Source organism: Equus caballus, chromosome 14 (genome assembly GCF_041296265.1).
Source record: "Equus caballus isolate H_3958 breed thoroughbred chromosome 14, TB-T2T, whole genome shotgun sequence".
Classification (NCBI taxonomy): Eukaryota; Metazoa; Chordata; class Mammalia; order Perissodactyla; family Equidae; genus Equus; species Equus caballus.
Genome location: NC_091697.1, coordinates 6,306,616 through 6,327,696, shown reverse-complemented (window position 1 = coordinate 6,327,696; position 21,081 = coordinate 6,306,616).

Genomic DNA, 21,081 nt, shown 5'->3' with positions numbered 1-21,081 from the left:
TGCTTCCGGGGTCATTGGCACGGGGTTCTGGCATGTCTGAGAGGTGGTTCCTGCATGCCCGGCAAGTGATTCCGGAGTGTTCGCCAAGTGGTTCTGGCATAGTCGGCAGGTGATTTTGGCATGTCCGGCAGGTGGTTCAGGCGAGTTGAGCAGGTGGTTCCAACGTGCTTGGCAGGTGCTTCCGGCGTCTCCGGCACGTGTTTCTGGCACATCTCACAGGTGGTTCCGGCATGCCCGAAAGGTGATTCTGGTCTGTCCGGTAGGTGCTTCCAGCCTGCACGGCATGTGGTTCAGGTACGTCTCAGAGGTGGTTGCGCATGCCCAACAGGTGATTCCGGACTGTCCGCCACGTGCTTCTGGCACGTCTGAGAGGTGTTTCCGGCATGCCCGGCAGGTCATCCCAGAGAGTCCTCCAAGTGGTTCTGGCATAACACGCAGGTGATTTTGGCGTGTCTGGCAGGTTGTTCCGTTGTGCTTGGCAGGTGGTTCAGGCTTGGCCGGCAGGTGGTTCCAGACTTTCCAGGACGTGTTTCCAGGTTCTCCGGCAGGTGGTTCTGGTACGTCTGAGAGGTGGTTCCGCCATGGCTGGCAGGTGATTCCGGACCGTCCCCCAGGTGGTTCTGGCATAGCCAGCAGTTGATATTGGCCTGTCCGGCAGGTGGTTCCAGCGAGTCGAACAGGTGGCTCCGGCGTGCTCGGCAGGTGGTTCCGGTCTGTCCAGTAGGTGATTCCGGCGTGTCCGGCACGTGCTTCCGGCACGTCTGAGAGGTGGTTCCGGCATGCGCGACAGGTGGTTTCGGAGTGTCCGCCAGTTGGTTCTGGCGTACCCGGCAGGTGATTTTGGCGTGTCCGGCAGGTGTTTCTGGCGAGTCGAGCAGGTGGCTCCGGCATGCTCGGCAGGTGCTTCCGGCGTCTCCGGCACGTGGTTCTGGTGTGTCTGAGAGCTGGTTCCGGCATGTCCGGCAGATGATTCCGGAGTGTCCGCCAAGTGGTTCTGGCATACCCGGCTGGTGATTTGGGCATGTCAGGTAGGTGGTTCCGGCGAGTCGAGCAGGTGGCTCCGGCGTGCTCGGCAGGTTGTTCAGACGGGTCTGGCAGGTGTTTTCCGTCTGTTCGGGGTGTGGTTCCAGCATCTCATGCACATGGTTCTGGCACCTCTGAGATGTGGTTCCGGCCGGCCCGACAGGTGTTTCCACAGTGTCCGCCAAGTGGTACTGGCGTAGTTGGCAGGTGATTTTGGCATGAGCGGCAGGTGGTTCCAGCAAGCCCGGCAGGTGATTCCGAAGTGTTCCCCAACTGGTTGTGGCGTAGCCGGCAGGTGATTTTTGCGTGTCCGGCAGGTGGTTCTGGCGAGTCGAGCAGGTGGTTCCGGCGTGCTCGGCAGGTGCTTCCGGGGTCATTGGCACGTGGTTCTGGCATATCTGAGAGGTGGTTCCGGCATGCCCGGCAGGTGATTCCGGAGTGTTCGCCAAGTGTTTCCGGCGTAGCCGGCAGGTGATTTTGCATGTCCAGCGGTCGTTCCGGCGGGTCGAGCCGGTGGTTCCGGCGTGTCCGGCAGGTGGTTCCGGTCTGTCCGGCAGGTGGTTCTGTGGTGTCCGGCACGAGGTTCAGTCTGAGAGGCTGTGCCGGCATGCCCCTCACGTGATTCCGGCTTGTCCCCGAAGTGGTGCTGGTGTAGCGGGCAGGTGATTTTGGCGTGTCCGGCAGGTGTTTCTGGGGAGTCGAGCAGGTGGCTCCGGGATGCTCGGCAGGTGCTTCCGGCGTCTCCGGCACTTGGTTCTGGTGTGTCTGAGAGCTGGTTCCGGCATGTCCGGCAGATGATTCCAGAGTGTCCGCCAAGTGGTTCTGGCATACCCGGCTGGTGATTTGGGCATGTCAGGTAGGTGGTTCCGGCGAGTCGAGCAGGTGGCTCCGGCGTGCTCGGCAGGTTGTTCACACGGGTCTGGCAGGTGTTTTCCGTCTGTTCGGGGTGTGGTTTCAGCATCTCATGCACATGGTTCTGGCACGTCTGAGATGTGGTTCCGGCCGGCCCGACAGGTGTTTCCACAGTGTCCGCCAAGTGGTACTGGCGTAGTTGGCAGGTGATTTTGGCATGACCGGCAGGTGGTTCCAGCAAGCCCGGCAGGTGATTCCGAAGTGTTCCCCAACTGGTTGTGGCGTAGCCGGCAGGTGATTTTTGCGTGTCCGGCAGGTGGTTCTGGCGAGTCGAGCAGGTGGTTCCGGCGTGCTCGGCAGGTGCTTCCGGGGTCATTGGCACGTGGTTCTGGCATATCTGAGAGGTGGTTCCGGCATGCCCGGCAGGTGATTCCGGAGTGTTCGCCAAGTGTTTCCGGCGTAGCCGGCACGTGATTTTGCACGTCCAGCGGTCGTTCCGGCGGGTCGAGCCGGTGGTTCCGGCGTGTCCGGCAGGTGGTTCCGGTCTGTCCGGCAGGTGGTTCTGTGGTGTCCGGCACGAGGTTCAGTCTGAGAGGCTGTGCCGGCATGCCCCTCACGTGATTCCAGCTTGTCCCCGAAGTGGTGCTGGTGTAGCGGGCAGGTGATTTTGGCATGTCCGGCAGGTGGTTCAGGCGAGTTGAGCAGGTGGTTGCGACGTGCTCGGCAGGTGCTTCCGGCGTCTCCGGCACGTGTTTCTGGCACATCTGACTGGTGGTTCCGGCATGCCCAAATGTTGATTCCGGTCTGTCCGGTAGGTGGTTCCGGCGTGCACGGCACATGGTTCTGGTACGTCTCAGAGGTGGTTGCGTATGCATAACAGGTGATTCCGGACTGTCCGCCACGTGCTTCTGGCACGTCTGTGAGGTGGTTCCAACATGCCCGGCAGGTCATTTCGGAGAGTCGTCCAAGTGGTTCTGGCGTAGCCCGCAGGTGATTTTGGCGTGTCCGGCAGGTGGTTCCGCCGTGCTCGGCAGGTGGTTCAGGCATGGCCGTCACGTGGTTCCAGTCTGTCCAGGACGTGTTTCCAGCTTCTCCGGCAGGTGGTTCTGGTACGTCTGAGAGGTGGTTCCGCCATGGCTGGCAGGTGATCCCGGACTGTCCCCCAGGTCGTTCTGGCATAGCCAGCAGTTGATATTGGCCTGTCCGGCTGGTGGTTCCAGCGAGTCGAACAGGTGGCTCCGGCGTTCTTGGCAGGTGGTTCCGGTGTGTCCGGTAGGTGTTTCCGGCGTGTCTGACACATGCTTCCGGCACGTCTGAGAGGTGGTTCCGTCATGCGCGACAGGTGATTCCGGAGTGTCCGCCAGGTGGTTGTGGCGTACCCGGCAGGTGATTTTGGTGTGTCCGGCAGGTGTTTCTGGCGAGTCGAGCAGGTGGCTCCGGCATGCTCGGCAGGTGCTTCCTGAGTCTCCGGCACTTGGTTCTGGTGTGTCTGAGAGCTGGTTCCGGCATGTCCGGCAGATGATTCCGAAGTGTCCGCCAAGTAGTTCTGGCATACCCAGCAGGTGATTTTGGCATGTCAGGGAGGTGGTACCGGTGATTCGAGCAGGTGGTTCCAGCGTGCTCAGCAGGTGGTTCAGGCGGTTCTGGCAGGTGGTATCCGTCTGTTCGGGGTGTGGTTCCAGCATCTCATGCACATGGTTCTGGCACCTCTGAGATGTGGTTCCGGCCGGCCCGACAGGTGTTTCCACAGTGTCCGCCAAGTGGTACTGGCGTAGTTGGCAGGTGATTTTGGCATGACCGGCATGTGGTTCCAGGAATCCTGGCAGGTGTTTCCGAAGTGTTCCCCAACTGCTTGTGGCGTAGCCGGCAGGTGATTTTTGCGTGTCCGGCAGGTGGTTCTGGCGAGTCGAGCAGGTGGTTCCGGCGTGCTCGGCAGGTGCTTCCGGGGTCATTGGCACGTGGTTCTGGCATATCTGAGAGGTGGTTCCGGCATGCCCGGCAGGTGATTCCGGAGTGTTCGCCAAGTGTTTCCGGCGTAGCCGGCAGGTGATTTTGCACGTCCAGCGGTCGTTCCGGCGGGTCGAGCCGGTGGTTCCGGCGTGTCCGGCAGGTGGTTCCGGTCTGTCCAGCAGGTGGTTCTGTGGTGTCCGGCACGAGGTTCAGTCTGAGAGGCTGTGCCGGCATGCCCCTCACGTGATTCCGGCTTGTCCCCGAAGTGGTGCTGGTGTAGCGGGCAGGTGATTTTGGCGTGTCCGGCAGGTGGTTCAGGCGAGTTGAGCAGGTGGTTGCGACGTGCTCGGCAGGTGCTTCCGGCGTCTCCGGCACGTGTTTCTGGCACATCTGACTGGTGGTTCTGGCATGCCCGAAAGTTGATTCCGGTCTGCCCGGTAGGTGGTTCCGGCGTGCACGGCACGTGGTTCTGGTACGTGTCAGAGGTGGTTGCGTATGCCCAACAGGTGATTCCGGACTGTCCGCCACGTGCTTCTGGCACGTCTGAGAGGTGGTTCCAACATGCCCGGCAGGTCATTTCGGAGAGTCGTCCAAGTGGTTCTGGCGTAGCCCGCAGGTGATTTTGGCGTGTCCGGCAGGTGGTTCCGCCATGCTCGGCAGGTGGTTCAGGCATGGCCGTCACGTGGTTCCAGTCTGTCCAGGACGTGTTTCCAGCTTCTCCGGCAGGTGGTTCTGGTACGTCTGAGAGGTGGTTCCGCCATGGCTGGCAGGTGATCCCGGACTGTCCCCCAGTTGGTTCTGGCATAGCCAGCAGTTGATATTGGCCTGTCCGGCAGGTGGTTCCAGCGAGTCGAACAGGTGGCTCCGGCGTTCTTGGCAGGTTGTTCCGGTCTGTCCGGTAGGTGTTTCCGGCGTGTCTGGCACATGATTCCAGCACGTCTGAGAGGTGGTTCTGGCATGAGCGGCAGGTGATTCCGTAGTGTCCGCCAGGTGGTTCTGGCATACCCGGCAGTTGATTTTGGCGTGTCCGGCAGGTGTGTCTGGCGAGTCGAGCATGTGGTTCCGGCATGCTCGGCAGGTGCTTCCGGCGTCTCCGGCACTTGGTTCTGGTGTGTCTGAGAGCTGGTTCCGGCATGTCCGGCAGATGATTCCGGAGTGTCCGCCAAGTGGTTCTGGCATACCCAGCAGGTGATTTTGGCGTGTCAGGGAGGTGGTACCGGTGAGTCGAGCAGGTGGTTCCGGCGTGCTCAGCAGGTGGTTCAGGCGGTTCTCTCAGGTGGTATCCGTCTGTTCGGGGTGTGGTTCCATCATCTCATGAACACGTTTCTGGCACGTCTGAGATGTGGTTCCAGCCGGCCCGACAGGTGTTTCCGCAGTGTCCGCCAAGCGGTTCTGGCGTAGTTGGCAGGTGATTTTGGCATGACTGGCAGGTGGTTCCAGCAAGCCTGGCAGGTGATTCCAAAGTGTTCACCAACTGGTTGTGGCGTAGCCGGCAGGTGATTTTTGCGAGAACGGCAGGTGGTTCTGGCGAGTCGAGCATGTGGTTCCGGCGTGCTCGGCTGGTGCTTCCGGGGTCATTGGCACGGGGTTCTGGCATGTCTGAGAGGTGGTTCCTGCATGCCCGGCAAGTGATTCCGGAGTGTTCGCCAAGTGGTTCTGGCATAGTCGGCAGGTGATTTTGGCATGTCCGGCAGGTGGTTCAGGCGAGTTGAGCAGGTGGTTCCAACGTGCTTGGCAGGTGCTTCCGGCGTCTCCGGCACGTGTTTCTGGCACATCTCACAGGTGGTTCCGGCATGCCCGAAAGGTGATTCTGGTCTGTCCGGTAGGTGCTTCCAGCCTGCACGGCATGTGGTTCAGGTACGTCTCAGAGGTGGTTGCGCATGCCCAACAGGTGATTCCGGACTGTCCGCCACGTGCTTCTGGCACGTCTGAGAGGTGTTTCCGGCATGCCCGGCAGGTCATCCCAGAGAGTCCTCCAAGTGGTTCTGGCATAACACGCAGGTGATTTTGGCGTGTCTGGCAGGTTGTTCCGTTGTGCTTGGCAGGTGGTTCAGGCTTGGCCGGCAGGTGGTTCCAGACTTTCCAGGACGTGTTTCCAGGTTCTCCGGCAGGTGGTTCTGGTACGTCTGAGAGGTGGTTCCGCCATGGCTGGCAGGTGATTCCGGACCGTCCCCCAGGTGGTTCTGGCATAGCCAGCAGTTGATATTGGCCTGTCCGGCAGGTGGTTCCAGCGAGTCGAACAGGTGGCTCCGGCGTGCTCGGCAGGTGGTTCCGGTCTGTCCGGTAGGTGATTCCGGCGTGTCCGGCACGTGCTTCCGGCACGTCTGAGAGGTGGTTCCGGCATGCGCGACAGGTGGTTTCGGAGTGTCCGCCAGTTGGTTCTGGCGTACCCGGCAGGTGATTTTGGCGTGTCCGGCAGGTGTTTCTGGCGAGTCGAGCAGGTGGCTCCGGCATGCTCGGCAGGTGCTTCCGGCGTCTCCGGCACGTGGTTCTGGTGTGTCTGAGAGCTGGTTCCGGCATGTCCGGCAGATGATTCCGGAGTGTCCGCCAAGTGGTTCTGGCATACCCGTCTGGTGATTTGGGCATGTCAGGTAGGTGGTTCCGGCGAGTCGAGCAGGTGGCTCCGGCGTGCTCGGCAGGTTGTTCAGACGGGTCTGGCAGGTGTTTTCCGTCTGTTCGGGGTGTGGTTCCAGCATCTCATGCACATGGTTCTGGCAACTCTGAGATGTGGTTCCGGCCGGCCCGACAGGTGTTTCCACAGTGTCCGCCAAGTGGTACTGGCGTAGTTGGCAGGTGATTTTGGCATGAGCGGCAGGTGGTTCCAGCAAGCCCGGCAGGTGATTCCGAAGTGTTCCCCAACTGGTTGTGGCGTAGCCGGCAGGTGATTTTTGCGTGTCCGGCAGGTGGTTCTGGCGAGTCGAGCAGGTGGTTCCGGCGTGCTCGGCAGGTGCTTCCGGGGTCATTGGCACGTGGTTCTGGCATATCTGAGAGGTGGTTCCGGCATGCCCGGCAGGTGATTCCGGAGTGTTCGCCAAGTGTTTCCGGCGTAGCCGGCAGGTGATTTTGCATGTCCAGCGGTCGTTCCGGCGGGTCGAGCCGGTGGTTCCGGCGTGTCCGGCAGGTGGTTCCGGTCTGTCCGGCAGGTGGTTCTGTGGTGTCCGGCACGAGGTTCAGTCTGAGAGGCTGTGCCGGCATGCCCCTCACGTGATTCCGGCTTGTCCCCGAAGTGGTGCTGGTGTAGCGGGCAGGTGATTTTGGCGTGTCCGGCAGGTGTTTCTGGGGAGTCGAGCAGGTGGCTCCGGGATGCTCGGCAGGTGCTTCCGGCGTCTCCGGCACTTGGTTCTGGTGTGTCTGAGAGCTGGTTCCGGCATGTCCGGCAGATGATTCCAGAGTGTCCGCCAAGTGGTTCTGGCATACCCGGCTGGTGATTTGGGCATGTCAGGTAGGTGGTTCCGGCGAGTCGAGCAGGTGGCTCCGGCGTGCTCGGCAGGTTGTTCACACGGGTCTGGCAGGTGTTTTCCGTCTGTTCGGGGTGTGGTTTCAGCATCTCATGCACATGGTTCTGGCACGTCTGAGATGTGGTTCCGGCCGGCCCGACAGGTGTTTCCACAGTGTCCGCCAAGTGGTACTGGCGTAGTTGGCAGGTGATTTTGGCATGACCGGCAGGTGGTTCCAGCAAGCCCGGCAGGTGATTCCGAAGTGTTCCCCAACTGGTTGTGGCGTAGCCGGCAGGTGATTTTTGCGTGTCCGGCAGGTGGTTCTGGCGAGTCGAGCAGGTGGTTCCGGCGTGCTCGGCAGGTGCTTCCGGGGTCATTGGCACGTGGTTCTGGCATATCTGAGAGGTGGTTCCGGCATGCCCGGCAGGTGATTCCGGAGTGTTCGCCAAGTGTTTCCGGCGTAGCCGGCAGGTGATTTTGCATGTCCAGCGGTCGTTCCGGCGGGTCGAGCCGGTGGTTCCGGCGTGTCCGGCAGGTGGTTCCGGTCTGTCCGGCAGGTGGTTCTGTGGTGTCCGGCACGAGGTTCAGTCTGAGAGGCTGTGCCGGCATGCCCCTCACGTGATTCCGGCTTGTCCCCGAAGTGGTGCTGGTGTAGCGGGCAGGTGATTTTGGCGTGTCCGGCAGGTGGTTCAGGCGAGTTGAGCAGGTGGTTGCGACGTGCTCGGCAGGTGCTTCCGGCGTCTCCGGCACGTGTTTCTGGCACATCTGACTGGTGGTTCCGGCATGCCCAAAAGTTGATTCCGGTCTGTCCGGTAGGTGGTTCCGGGGTGCACGGCACGTGGTTCTGGTACGTCTCAGAGGTGGTTGCATATGCCCAACAGGTGATTCCGGACTGTCCGCCACATGGTTCTGGCACGTCTGAGAGGTGGTTCCGGCATGCCCGGCAGGTCATCCCAGAGAGTCCTCCAAGTGGTTCTGGCATAACACGCAGGTGATTTTGGCGTGTCTGGCAGGTTGTTCCGTTGTGCTTGGCAGGTGGTTCAGGCTTGGCCGGCAGGTGGTTCCAGACTGTCCAGGACGTGTTTCCAGCTTCTCCGGCAGGTGGTTCTGGTACGTCTGAGAGGTGGTTCCGCCATGGCTGGCAGGTGATTCCGGACTGTCCCCCAGGTGGTTCTGGCATAGCCAGCAGTTGATATTGGCCTGTCCGGCAGGTGGTTCCAGCGAGTCGAACAGGTGGCTCCGGCGTGCTCGGCAGGTGGTTCCGGTCTGTCCGGTAGGTGATTCCGGCGTGTCCGGCACGTGCTTCCTGCACGTCTGAGAGGTGGTTCCGGCATGCGCGACAGGTGGTTTCGGAGTGTCCGCCAGGTGGTTCTGGCGTACCCGGCAGGTGATTTTGGCGTGTCCGGCAGGTGTTTCTGGGGAGTCGAGCAGGTGGCTCCGGCATGCTCGGCAGGTGCTTCCGGCGTCTCCGGCACGTGGTTCTGGTGTGTCTGAGAGCTGGTTCCGGCATGTCCGGCAGATGATTCCGGAGTGTCCGCCAAGTGGTTCTGGCATACCCGGCTGGTGATTTGGGCATGTCAGGTAGGTGGTTCCGGCGAGTCGAGCAGGTGGCTCCGGCGTGCTCGGCAGGTTGTTCAGACGGGTCTGGCAGGTGTTTTCCGTCTGTTCGGGGTGTGGTTCCAGCATCTCATGCACATGGTTCTGGCACCTCTGAGATGTGGTTCCGGCCGGCCCGACAGGTGTTTCCACAGTGTCCGCCAAGTGGTACTGGCGTAGTTGGCAGGTGATTTTGGCATGACCGGCAGGTGGTTCCAGCAAGCCCGGCAGGTGATTCCGAAGTGTTCCCCAACTGGTTGTGGCGTAGCCGGCAGGTGATTTTTGCGTGTCCGGCAGGTGGTTCTGGCGAGTCGAGCAGGTGGTTCCGGCGTGCTCGGCAGGTGCTTCCGGGGTCATTGGCACGTGGTTCTGGCATATCTGAGAGGTGGTTCCGGCATGCCCGGCAGGTGATTCCGGAGTGTTCGCCAAGTGTTTCCGGCGTAGCCGGCAGGTGATTTTGCATGTCCAGCGGTCGTTCCGGCGGGTCGAGCCGGTGGTTCCGGCGTGTCCGGCAGGTGGTTCCGGTCTGTCCGGCAGGTGGTTCTGTGGTGTCCGGCACGAGGTTCAGTCTGAGAGGCTGTGCCGGCATGCCCCTCATGTGATTCCGGCTTGTCCCCGAAGTGGTGCTGGTGTAGCGGGCAGGTGATTTTGGCGTGTCCGGCAGGTGGTTCAGGCGAGTTGAGCAGGTGGTTGCGACGTGCTCGGCAGGTGCTTCCGGCGTCTCCGGCACGTGTTTCTGGCACATCTGACTGGTGGTTCCGGCATGCCCAAAAGTTGATTCCGGTCTGTCCGGTAGGTGGTTCCGGCGTGCACGGCACGTGGTTCTGGTACGTCTCAGAGGTGGTTGCGTATGCCCAACAGGTGATTCCGGACTGTCCGCCACGTGCTTCTGGCACGTCTGAGAGGTGGTTCCGGCATGCCCGGCAGGTCATCCCAGAGAGTCCTCCAAGTGGTTCTGGCATAACACGCAGGTGATTTTGGCGTGTCTGGCAGGTTGTTCCGTTGTGCTTGGCAGGTGGTTCAGGCTTGGCCGGCAGGTGGTTCCAGACTGTCCAGGACGTGTTTCCATCTTCTCCGGCAGGTGGTTCTGGTACGTCTGAGAGGTGGTTCCGCCATGGCTGGCAGGTGATTCCGGACTGTCCCCCAGGTGGTTCTGGCATAGCCAGCAGTTGATATTGGCCTGTCCGGCAGGTGGTTCCAGCGAGTCGAACAGGTGGCTCCGGCGTGCTCGGCAGGTGGTTCCGGTCTGTCCGGTAGGTGATTCCGGCGTGTCCGGCACGTGCTTCCGGCACGTCTGAGAGGTGGTTCCGGCATGCGCGACAGGTGGTTTCGGAGTGTCCGCCAGGTGGTTCTGGCGTACCCGGCAGGTGATTTTGGCGTGTCCGGCAGGTGTTTCTGGGGAGTCGAGCAGGTGGCTCCGGCATGCTCGGCAGGTGCTTCCGGCGTCTCCGGCACGTGGTTCTGGTGTGTCTGAGAGCTGGTTCCGGCATGTCCGGCAGATGATTCCGGAGAGTCCACCAAGTGGTTCTGGCATACCCGGCTGGTGATTTGGGCATGTCAGGTAGGTGGTTCCGGCGAGTCGAGCAGGTGGCTCCGGCGTGCTCGGCAGGTTGTTCAGACTGGTCTGGCAGGTGTTTTCCGTCTGTTCGGGGTGTGGTTCCAGCATCTCATGCACATGGTTCTGGCACCTCTGAGATGTGGTTCCGGCCGGCCCGACAGGTGTTTCCACAGTGTCCGCCAAGTGGTACTGGCGTAGTTGGCAGGTGATTTTGGCATGAGCGGCAGGTGGTTCCAGCAAGCCCGGCAGGTGATTCCGAAGTGTTCCCCAACTGGTTGTGGCGTAGCCGGCAGGTGATTTTTGCGTGTCCGGCAGGTGGTTCTGGCGAGTCGAGCAGGTGGTTCCGGCGTGCTCGGCAGGTGCTTCCGGGGTCATTGGCACGTGGTTCTGGCATATCTGAGAGGTGGTTCCGGCATGCCCGGCAGGTGATTCCGGAGTGTTCGCCAAGTGTTTCCGGCATAGCCGGCAGGTGATTTTGCATGTCCAGCGGTCGTTCCGGCGGGTCGAGCCGGTGATTCCGGCGTGTCCGGCAGGTGGTTCCGGTCTGTCCCGCAGGTGGTTCTGTGGTGTCCGGCACGAGGTTCAGTCTGAGAGGCTGTGCCGGCATGCCCCTCACGTGATTCCGGCTTGTCCCCGAAGTGGTGCTGGTGTAGCGGGCAGGTGATTTTGGCGTGTCCGGCAGGTGGTTCAGGCAAGTTGAGCAGGTGGTTGCGACGTGCTCGGCAGGTGCTTCCGGCGTCTCCGGCACGTGTTTCTGGCACATCTGACTGGTGGTTCCGGCATGCCCAAAAGTTGATTCCGGTCTGTCCGGTAGGTGGTTCCGGCGTGCACGGCACGTGGTTCTGGTACGTCTCAGAGGTGGTTGCGTATGCCCAACAGGTGATTCCGGACTGTCCGCCACATGGTTCTGGCACGTCTGAGAGGTGGTTCCGGCATGCCCGGCAGGTCATCCCAGAGAGTCCTCCAAGTGGTTCTGGCATAACACGCAGGTGATTTTGGCGTGTCTGGCAGGTTGTTCCGTTGTGCTTGGCAGGTGGTTCAGGCTTGGCCGGCAGGTGGTTCCAGACTGTCCAGGACGTGTTTCCAGCTTCTCCGGCAGGTGGTTCTGGTACGTCTGAGAGGTGGTTCCGCCATGGCTGGCAGGTGATTCCGGACCGTCCCCCAGGTGGTTCTGGCATAGCCAGCAGTTGATATTGGCCTGTCCGGCAGGTGGTTCCAGCGAGTCGAACAGGTGGCTCCGGCGTGCTCGGCAGGTGGTTCCGGTCTGTCCGGTAGGTGATTCCGGCGTGTCCGGCACGTGCTTCCGGCACGTCTGAGAGGTGGTTCCGGCATGCGCGACAGGTGGTTTCGGAGTGTCTGCCAGGTGGTTCTGGCGTACCCGGCAGGTGATTTTGGCGTGTCCGGCAGGTGTTTCTGGGGAGTCGAGCAGGTGGCTCCGGCATGCTCGGCAGGTGCTTCCGGCGTCTCCGGCACGTGGTTCTGGTGTGTCTGAGAGCTGGTTCCGGCATGTCCGGCAGATGATTCCAGAGTGTCCGCCAAGTGGTTCTGGCATACCCGGCTGGTGATTTGGGCATGTCAGGTAGGTGGTTCCGGCGAGTCGAGCAGGTGGCTCCGGCGTGCTCGGCAGGTTGTTCAGACGGGTCTGGCAGGTGTTTTCCGTCTGTTCGGGGTGTGGTTTCAGCATCTCATGCACATGGTTCTGGCACGTCTGAGATGTGGTTCCGGCCGGCCCGACAGGTGTTTCCACAGTGTCCGCCAAGTGGTACTGGCGTAGTTGGCAGGTGATTTTGGCATGAGCGGCAGGTGGTTCCAGCAAGCCCGGCAGGTGATTCCGAAGTGTTCCCCAACTGGTTGTGGCGTAGCCGGCAGGTGATTTGTGCGTGTCCGGCAGGTGGTTCTGGCGAGTCGAGCAGGTGGTTCCGGCATGCTCGGCAGGTGCTTCCGGGGTCATTGGCACGTGGTTCTGGCATATCTGAGAGGTGGTTCCGGCATGCCCGGCAGGTGATTCCGGAGTGTTCGCCAAGTGTTTCCGGCGTAGCCGGCAGGTGATTTTGCATGTCCAGCGGTCGTTCCGGCGGGTCGAGCCGGTGGTTCCGGCGTGTCCGGCATGTGGTTCCGGTCTGTCCGGCAGGTGGTTCTGTGGTGTCCGGCACGAGGTTCAGTCTGAGAGGCTGTGCCGGCATGCCCCTCACGTGATTCCGGCTTGTCCCCGAAGTGGTGCTGGTGTAGCGGGCAGGTGATTTTGGCGTGTCCGGCAGGTGGTTCAGGCGAGTTGAGCAGGTGGTTGCGACGTGCTCGGCAGGTGCTTCCGGCGTCTCCGGCACGTGTTTCTGGCACATCTGACTGGTGGTTCCGGCATGCCCAAAAGTTGATTCCGGTCTGTCCGGTAGGTGGTTCCGGCGTGCACGGCACGTGGTTCTTGTACGTCTCAGAGGTGGTTGCGTATGCCCAACAGGTGATTCCGGACTGTCCGCCACATGGTTCTGGCACGTCTGAGAGGTGGTTCCGGCATGCCCGGCAGGTCATCCCAGAGAGTCCTCCAAGTGGTTCTGGCATAACACGCAGGTGATTTTGGCGTGTCTGGCAGGTTGTTCCGTTGTGCTTGGCAGGTGGTTCAGGCTTGGCCGGCAGGTGGTTCCAGACTGTCCAGGACGTGTTTCCAGCTTCTCCGGCAGGTGGTTCTGGTACGTCTGAGAGGTGGTTCCGCCATGGCTGGCAGGTGATTCCGGACCGTCCCCCAGTTGGTTCTGACATAGCCAGCAGTTGATATTGGCCTGTCCGGGAGGTGGTTCCAGCGAGTCGTAAAGGTGGCTCCGGCGTGCTCGGCAGGTGGTTCCGGTCTGTCCGGTAGGTGATTCCGGCGTGTCCGGCACGTGCTTCCGGCACGTCTGAGAGGTGGTTCCGGCATGCGCGACAGGTGATTTCGGACTGTCCGCCAGGTGGTTCTGGCGTACCCGGCAGGTGATTTTGGCGTGTCCGGCAGGTGTTTCTGGCGAGTCGAGCAGGTGGCTCCGGCATGCTCGGCAGGTGCTTCCGGCGTCTCCGGCACGTGGTTCTGGTGTGTCTGAGAGCTGGTTCCGGCATGTCCGGCAGATGATTCCGGAGTGTCCGGCAAGTGGTTCTGGCATACCCGGCTGGTGATTTGGGCATGTCAGGTAGGTGGTTCCGGCGAGTCGAGCAGGTGGCTCCGGCGTGCTCGGCAGGTTGTTCAGACTGGTCTGGCAGGTGTTTTCCGTCTGTTCGGGGTGTGGTTCCAGCATCTCATGCACATGGTTCTGGCAACTCTGAGATGTGGTTCCGGCCGGCCCGACAGGTGTTTCCACAGTGTCCGCCAAGTGGTACTGGCGTAGTTGGCAGGTGATTTTGGCATGAGCGGCAGGTGGTTCCAGCAAGCCCGGCAGGTGATTCCGAAGTGTTCCCCAACTGGTTGTGGCGTAGCCGGCAGGTGATTTTTGCGTGTCCGGCAGGTGGTTCTGGCGAGTCGAGCAGGTGGTTCCGGCGTGCTCGGCAGGTGCTTCCGGGGTCATTGGCACGTGGTTCTGGCATATCTGAGAGGTGGTTCCGGCATGCCCGGCAGGTGATTCCGGAGTGTTCGCCAAGTGTTTCCGGCGTAGCCGGCAGGTGATTTTGCATGTCCAGCGGTCGTTCCGGCGGGTCGAGCCGGTGGTTCCGGCGTGTCCGGCAGGTGGTTCCGGTCTGTCCGGCAGGTGGTTCCGGCGTGCACGGCACGTGGTTCTGGTACGTCTCAGAGGTGGTTGCGTATGCCCAACAGGTGATTCCGGACTGTCCGCCACGTGCTTCTGGCACGTCTGAGAGGTGGTTCCAACATGCCCGGCAGGTCATTTCGGAGAGTCGTCCAAGTGGTTCTGGCGTAGCCCGCAGGTGATTTTGGCGTGTCCGGCAGGTGGTTCCGCCGTGCACGGCAGGTGGTTCAGGCATGGCCGTCACGTGGTTACAGACTGTCCAGGACGTGTTTCCAGCTTCTCCGGCAGGTGGTTCTGGTACGTCTGAGAGGTGGTTCCGCCATGGCTGGCAGGTGATCCCGGACTGTCCCCCAGGTGGTTCTGGCATAGCCAGCAGTTGATATTGGCCTGTCCGGCAGGTGGTTCCAGCGAGTCGAACAGGTGGCTCTGGCGTGCTCGGCAGGTGGTTCCGGTCTGTCGGGTAGGTGATTCCGGCGTGTCCGGCACGTGCTTCCGGCACGTCTGAGAGGTGGTTCCGGCATGCGCGACAGGTGGTTTCGGAGTGTCTGCCAGGTGGTTCTGGCGTACCCGGCAGGTGATTTTGGCGTGTCCGGCAGGTGTTTCTGGGGAGTCGAGCAGGTGGCTCCGGCATGCTCGGCAGGTGCTTCCGGCGTCTCCGGCACGTGGTTCTGGTGTGTCTGAGAGCTGGTTCCGGCATGTCCGGCAGATGATTCCAGAGTGTCCGCCAAGTGGTTCTGGCATACCCGGCCGGTGATTTGGGCATGTCAGGTAGGTGGTTCCGGCGAGTCGAGCAGGTGGCTCCGGCGTGCTCGGCAGGTTGTTCAGACGGGTCTGGCAGGTGTTTTCCGTCTGTTCGGGGTGTGGTTTCAGCATCTCATGCACATGGTTCTGGCACCTCTGAGATGTGGTTCCGGCCGGCCCGACAGGTGTTTCCACAGTGTCCGCCAAGTGGTACTGGCGTAGTTGGCAGGTGATTTTGGCATGAGCGGCAGGTGGTTCCAGCAAGCCCGGCAGGTGATTCCGAAGTGTTCCCCAACTGGTTGTGGCGTAGCCGGCAGGTGATTTGTGCGTGTCCGGCAGGTGGTTCTGGCGAGTCGAGCAGGTGGTTCCGGCATGCTCGGCAGGTGCTTCCAGGGTCATTGGCACGTGGTTCTGGCATATCTGAGAGGTGGTTCCAGCATGCCCGGCAGGTGATTCCGGAGTGTTCGCCAAGTGTTTCCGGCGTAGCCGGCAGGTGATTTTGCATGTCCAGCGGTCGTTCCGGCGGGTCGAGCCGGTGGTTCCGGCGTGTCCGGCATGTGGTTCCGGTCTGTCCGGCAGGTGGTTCTGTGGTGTCCGGCACGAGGTTCAGTCTGAGAGGCTGTGCCGGCATGCCCCTCACGTGATTCCGGCTTGTCCCCGAAGTGGTGCTGGTGTAGCGGGCAGGTGATTTTGGCGTGTCCGGCAGGTGGTTCAGGCGAGTTGAGCAGGTGGTTGCGACGTGCTCGGCAGGTGCTTCCGGCGTCTCCGGCACGTGTTTCTGGCACATCTGACTGGTGGTTCCGGCATGCCCAAAAGTTGATTCCGGTCTGTCCGGTAGGTGGTTCCGGCGTGCACGGCACGTGGTTCTTGTACGTCTCAGAGGTGGTTGCGTATGCCCAACAGGTGATTCCGGACTGTCCGCCACATGGTTCTGGCACGTCTGAGAGGTGGTTCCGGCATGCCCGGCAGGTCATCCCAGAGAGTCCTCCAAGTGGTTCTGGCATAACACGCAGGTGATTTTGGCGTGTCTGGCAGGTTGTTCCGTTGTGCTTGGCAGGTGGTTCAGGCTTGGCCGGCAGGTGGTTCCAGACTGTCCAGGACGTGTTTCCAGGTTCTCCGGCAGGTGGTTCTGGTACGTCTGAGAGGTGGTTCCGCCATGGCTGGCAGGTGATTCCGGACCGTCCCCCAGGTGGTTCTGGCATAGCCAGCAGTTGATATTGGCCTGTCCGGGAGGTGGTTCCAGCGAGTCGTAAAGGTGGCTCCGGCGTGCTCGGCAGGTGGTTCCGGTCTGTCCGGTAGGTGATTCCGGCGTGTCCGGCACGTGCTTCCGGCACGTCTGAGAGGTGGTTCCGGCATGCGCGACAGGTGATTTCGGACTGTCCGCCAGGTGGTTCTGGCGTACCCGGCAGGTGATTTTGGCGTGTCCGGCAGGTGTTTCTGGCGAGTCGAGCAGGTGGCTCCGGCATGCTCGGCAGGTGCTTCCGGCGTCTCCGGCACGTGGTTCTGGTGTGTCTGAGAGCTGGTTCCGGCATGTCCGGCAGATGATTCCGGAGTGTCCGCCAAGTGGTTCTGGCATACCCGGCTGGTGATTTGGGCATGTCAGGTAGGTGGTTCCGGCGAGTCGAGCAGGTGGCTCCGGCGTGCTCGGCAGGTTGTTCAGACGGGTCTGGCAGGTGTTTTCCGTCTGTTCGGGGTGTGGTTCCAGCATCTCATGCACATGGTTCTGGCACGTTTGAGATGTGGTTCCGGCCGGCCCGACAGTTGTTTCCACAGTGTCCGCCAAGTGGTACTGGCGTAGTTGGCAGGTGATTTTGGCATGAGCGGCAGGTGGTTCCAGCAAGCCCGGCAGGTGATTCCGAAGTGTTCCCCAACTGGTTGTGGCGTAGCCGGCAGGTGATTTTTGCGTGTCCGGCAGGTGGTTCTGGCGAGTCGAGCAGGTGGTTCCGGCGTGCTCGGCAGGTGCTTCCGGGGTCATTGGCACGTGGTTCTGGCATATCTGAGAGGTGGTTCCGGCATGCCCGGCAGGTGATTCCGGAGTGTTCGCCAAGTGTTTCCGGCGTAGCCGGCAGGTGATTTTGCATGTCCAGCGGTCGTTCCGGCGGGTCGAGCCGGTGGTTCCGGCGTGTCCGGCAGGTGGTTCCGGTCTGTCCGGCAGGTGGTTCTGTGGTGTCCGGCACGAGGTTCAGTCTGAGAGGCTGTGCCGGCATGCCCCTCACGTGATTCCGGCTTGTCCCCGAAGTGGTGCTGGTGTAGCGGACAGGTGATTTTGGCGTGTCCGGCAGGTGGTTCAGGCGAGTTGAGCAGGTGGTTGCGACGTGCTCGGCAGGTGCTTCCGGCGTCTCCGGCACCTGTTTCTGGCACATCTGACTGGTGGTTCCGGCATGCCCAAAAGTTGATTCCGGTCTGTCTGGTAGGTGGTTCCGGCGTGCACGGCACGTGGTTCTGGTACGTGTCAGAGGTGGTTGCGTATGCCCAACAGGTGATTCCGGACTGTCCGCCACGTGCTTCTGGCACGTCTGACAGGTGGTTCCAACATGCCCGGCAGGTCATTTCGGAGAGCCGTCCAAGTGGTTCTGGCGTAGCCCGCAGGTGATTTTGGCGTGTCCGGCAGGTGGTTCCGCCGTGCTCGGCAGGTGGTCCAGGCATGGCCGTCACGTGGTTCCAGTCTGTCCAGGACGTGTTTCCAGCTTCTCCGGCAGGTGGTTCTGGTACGTCTGAGAGGTGGTTCCGCCATGGCTGGCAGGTGATCCCGGACTGTCCCCCAGGTGGTTCTGGCATAGCCAGCAGTTGATATTGGCCTGTCCGGCAGGTGGTTCCAGCGAGTCGAACAGGTGGCTCCGGCGTTCTTGGCAGGTGGTTTCGGTCTGTCCGGTAGGTGTTTCCGGCGTGTCTGGCACGTGCTTCCGGCACGTCTGAGAGGTGGTTCCGGCATGCCCGGCAGGTCATCCCAGAGACTCCTCCAAGTGGTTCTGGCATAACACGCAGGTGATTTTGGCGTGTCTGGCAGGTTGTTCCGTTGTGCTTGGCAGGTGGTTCAGGCTTGGCCGGCAGGTGGTTCCAGACTGTCCAGGACGTGTTTCCAGCTTCTCCGGCAGGTGGTTCTGGTACGTCTGAGAGGTGGTTCCGCCATGGCTGGCAGGTGATTCCGGACCGTCCCACAGGTGGTTCTGGCATAGCCAGCAGTTGATATTGGCCTGTCCGGCAGGTGGTTCCAGCGAGTCGAACAGGTGGCTCCGGCGTGCTCGGCAGGTGGTTCCGGTCTGTCCGGTAGGTGATTCCGGCGTGTCCGGCACGTGCTTCCGGCACGTCTGAGAGGTGGTTCCGGCATGCGCGACAGGTGGTTTCGGAGTGTCCGCCAGGTGGTTCTGGCGTACCCGGCAGGTGATTTTGGCGTGTCCGGCAGGTGTTTCTGGCGAGTCGAGCAGGTGGCTCCGGCATGCTCGGCAGGTGCTTCCGGCGTCTCCGGCACGTGGTTCTGGTGTGTCTGAGAGCTGGTTCCGGCATGTCCGGCAGATGATTCCGGAGTGTCCGGCAAGTGGTTCTGGCATACCCGGCTGGTGATTTGGGCATGTCAGGTAGGTGGTTCCGGCGAGTCGAGCAGGTGGCTCCGGCGTGCTCGGCAGGTTGTTCAGACGGGTCTGGCAGGTGTTTTCCGTCTGTTCGGGGTGTGGTTCCAGCATCTCATGCACATGGTTCTGGCACGTCTGAGATGTGGTTCCGGCCGGCCCGACAGGTGTTTCCACAGTGTCCGCCAAGTGGTACTGGCGTAGTTGGCAGGTGATTTTGGCATGACCGGCAGGTGGTTCCAGCAAGCCCGGCAGGTGATTCCGGAGTGTTCGCCAAGTGTTTCCGGCGTAGCCGGCAGGTGATTTTGCATGTCCAGCGGTCGTTCCGGCGGGTCGAGCCGGTGGTTAAGGCGTGTCCGGCAGGTGGTTCCTGTCTGTCCGGCAGGTGGTTCTGTGGTGTCCGGCACGAGGTTCAGTCTGAGAGGCTGAGCCGGCATGCCCCTCATGTGATTCCGGCTTGTCCCCGAAGTGGTGCTGGTGTAGCGGGCAGGTGATTTTGGCGTGTCCGGCAGGTGGTTCAGGCGAGTTGAGCAGGTGGTTGCGACGTGCTCGGCAGGTGCTTCCGGCGTCTCTGGCACGTATTTCTGGCACATCTGACTGGTGGTTCCGGCATGCCCAAAAGTTGATTCCGGTCTGTCTGGTAGGTGGTCCCGGCGTGCACGGCACGTGGTTCTGGTACGTCTCAGAGGTGGTTGCGTATGCCCAACAGGTGTTTCCGGACTGTCCGCCACGTGCTTCTGGCACGTCTGAGAGGTGGTTCCAACATGCCCGGCAGGTCATTTCGGAGAGTCGTCCAAGTGGTTCTGGCGTAGCCCGCAGGTGATTTTGGCGTGTCCGGCAGGTGGTTCTGCCGTGCTCGGCAGGTGGTTCAGGCATGGCCGTCACGTGGTTCCAGTCTGTCCAGGACGTGTTTCCAGCTTCTCCGGCAGGTGGTTTTGGTACGTCAGAGAGGTGGTTCCGCCATGGCTGGCAGGTGATCCCGGACTGTCCCCCAGGTGGTTCTGGCATAGCCAGCAGTTGATATTGGCCTGTCCGGCAGGTGGTTCCAGCGAGTCGAACAGGTGGCTCCGGCGTTCTTGGCAGGTGGTTCCGGTCTGTCCGGTAGGTGTTTCCGGCGTGTCTGGCACGTGCTTCCGGCACGTCTGAGAGGTGGTTCCGGCATGCGCGGCAGGTGATTCCGTAGTGTCCGCCAGGTGGTTCTGGCGTACCCGGCAGGTGATTTTGGCGTGTCCGGCAGGTGTTTCTGGTGAGTCGAGCAGGTGGCTCCGGCATGCTCGGCAGGTGCTTCCGGCGTCTCCGGCACTTGGTTCTGGTGTGTCTGAGAGCTGGTTCCGGCATGTCCGGCAGATGATTCCGGAGTGTCCGCCAAGTGGTTCTGGCATACCCAGCAGGTGATTTTGGCGTGTCAGGGAGGTGGTACCGGTGAGTCGAGCAGGTGGTTCCGGCGTGCTCAGCAGGTGGTTCAGGCGGTTCTGGCAGGTGGTATCCGTCTGTTCGGGGTGTGGTTCCAGCATCTCATGAACACGTTTCTGGCACGTCTGAGATGTGGTTCCAGCCGGCCCGACAGGTGTTTCCGCAGTGTCCGCCAAGCGGTTCTGGCGTAGTTGGCAGGTGATTTTGGCATGACTGGCAGGTGGTTCCAGCAAGCCTGGCAGGTGATTCCAAAGTTTTCACCAACTGGTTGTGGCGTAGCCGGCAGGTGATTTTTGCGTGATCGGCAGGTGGTTCTGGCGAGTCGAGCAGGTGTTCCGGCGTGCTCGGCTGGTGCTTCCGGGGTCATTGGCACGGGGTTCTGGCATGTCTGAGAGGTGGTTCCTGCATGCCCGGCAAGTGATTCCGGAGGGTTCGCCAAGTGGTTCTGGCATAGTCGGCAGGTGATTTTGGCATGTCCGGCAGGTGGTTCAGGAGAGTTGAGCAGGTGGTTCCAACGTGCTTGGCAGGTGCTTCCGGCGTCTCCGGCACGTGTTTCTGGCACATCTGACAGGTGGTTCCGGCATGCCCGAAAGGTGATTCCGGTCTGTCCGGTAGGTGGTTCCAGCCTGCACGGCATGTGGTTCTGGTACGTCTCAGAGGTGGTTGCGCATGCCCAACAGGTGATTCCGGACTGTCCGCCACATGGTTCTGGCACGTTTGAGAGGTGGTTCCGGCATGCCCGGCAGGTCATCCCAGAGAGTCCTCCAAGTGGTTCTGGCATAACACGCAGGTGATTTTGGCGTGTCTGGCAGGTTGTTCCGTTGTGCTTGGCAGGTGGTTCAGGCTTGGCCGGCAGGTGGTTCCAGACTGTCCAGGACGTGTTTCCAGCTTCTCCGGCAGGTGGTTCTGGTACGTCTGAGAGGTGGTTCCGCCATGGCTGGCAGGTGATTCCGGACCGTCCCCCAGGTGGTTCTGGCATAGCCAGCAGTTGATATTGGCCTGTCCGGCAGGTGGTTCCAGCGAGTCGAACAGGTTGCTCCGGCGTGCTCGGCAGGTGGTTCCGGTCTGTCGGGTAGGTGATTCCGGCGTGTCCGGCACGTGCTTCCGGCACGTCTGAGAGGTGGTTCCAGCATGCGCGACAGGTGGTTTCGGAGTGTCCGCCAGGTGGTTCTGGCGTACCCGGCAGGTGATTTTGGCGTGTCCGGCAGGTGTTTCTGGCGAGTCGAGCAGGTGGCTCCGGC